The sequence below is a fragment of the Rhinatrema bivittatum genome, chromosome 1 (assembly GCF_901001135.1).
Source record: "Rhinatrema bivittatum chromosome 1, aRhiBiv1.1, whole genome shotgun sequence".
In the NCBI taxonomy this organism is placed as follows: domain Eukaryota; kingdom Metazoa; phylum Chordata; class Amphibia; order Gymnophiona; family Rhinatrematidae; genus Rhinatrema; species Rhinatrema bivittatum.
The window spans coordinates 518341867-518343155 of NC_042615.1; the positions used below are offsets into that span (position 1 = coordinate 518341867).

The 1289-nt window shown below is 42.0% G+C and overlaps 1 non-coding gene across 1 annotated transcript; it reads left to right on the plus strand.

Annotated features, from left to right (window-relative positions):
- Positions 1–281: 281 nt before the first annotated feature.
- Positions 282–397, plus strand: LOC115082769. The gene has a single exon (XR_003854263.1). It is a non-coding gene; the product is annotated as a U5 spliceosomal RNA (small nuclear RNA).
- Positions 398–1289: the final 892 nt, after the last annotated feature.

The window sequence follows — 1289 nt, forward strand, 5'->3', positions numbered from 1 at the left end:
CGCCGACTGACCCTGAACCATGGACCATTTTTTCTCAGGCCCATCTCCAGCCGCAAACTGATTTGCACACCCAGCAGGAACCAAGTGGCCAATGAGCATTTTGAGAGTGATCAAATGTTATCTAGAGGCCAAAGAATGCTCAGCTTGTGGCCTTGGGGACTAAAAGATCTGGATGCCGTTTTCAAGGCATCCAGTAAGCTTTGGAGCCATACACATGTACTTGCCTCATATTCACTTTGGCATAACTCCCAGTGACATGAGCTGCACAGGCCTGGTACTGTATGCTCTGGTCTTTCTTCAAAAAATATAAATCTTTTGCCCTTTACTAAAGATTTGTATGGGGAGGGGCATCTATGAGATTTTCTCAGTTTTTGATTGGCTCTGCTATGTGGGGTTTCTATATGCTATAATGTCAGGTTTCAGAAACACTTTGAGAAACATCTAGCGAGATTTTCTTCTTGTCTTGTTGCTGACGTTTGGCCTTCAGGCATTGCTGCATTGTGCTGTGTATTGCTTGTTTGCTTTTTCAACCTGTGCTAGTTAACTTTCCTACCCATCAGTCATTGCATGCTAGTCACTTTTCAAAGTGATATACTTGCCTTTGCAGGGAAATAGGTGGCAACTCTGTCTTCTCCCCCTGGCTGCCCATGCAGAGATGAGCTGACATAATCCTTACAGAGGAGCTGGCTGGTTTTTGACCTGGTCAGTTCTTCTCACCTCAAGGTTGTTGAGGATGGCACCCGCCCCGGTGCTGAGAGAAGTTATCTGCCTTTGAAGAAGATATTACCCAAGTTTTGGAAGACTTTTACTGGTTTGTAGTTGTGTATTCATGTTAAGATGATGTTATTTGCATCTGATAATAAAAGTTTAGTAAAAAATATTTCTGAAGGGGGTTGGATGCTCCTCAGTTGATTCTCTTCTCTTTCTAACTACAAATGCAGGTAGTGTGGAAGGTGAGACCTGAGAGCTGTAACCGTGGGCTGAGAGCTTTTAAGGGTAGGGACTTGTTTTTAATCGGGAGGTGAAACTAATAGAAAGAGGGAGTGGTGTGTATGTATACATACACAGAGCAAAAAAATGCACCAGTGTACAGATGAATAGTAAAAACCAAAGATTAAATATGTTAAAAACAATAGAAACAATTGGGGTACATAATAAAAAGATCTCATACATTAGCAAAATAACCGTATATAGGGCAGACAAATCTAAAAATAAGAACAAAAGAACATGCCATACTGGGTCAGATCAAGGGTCCATCAAGCCCAGCATCTTGTTTCCAACAGTGGCCA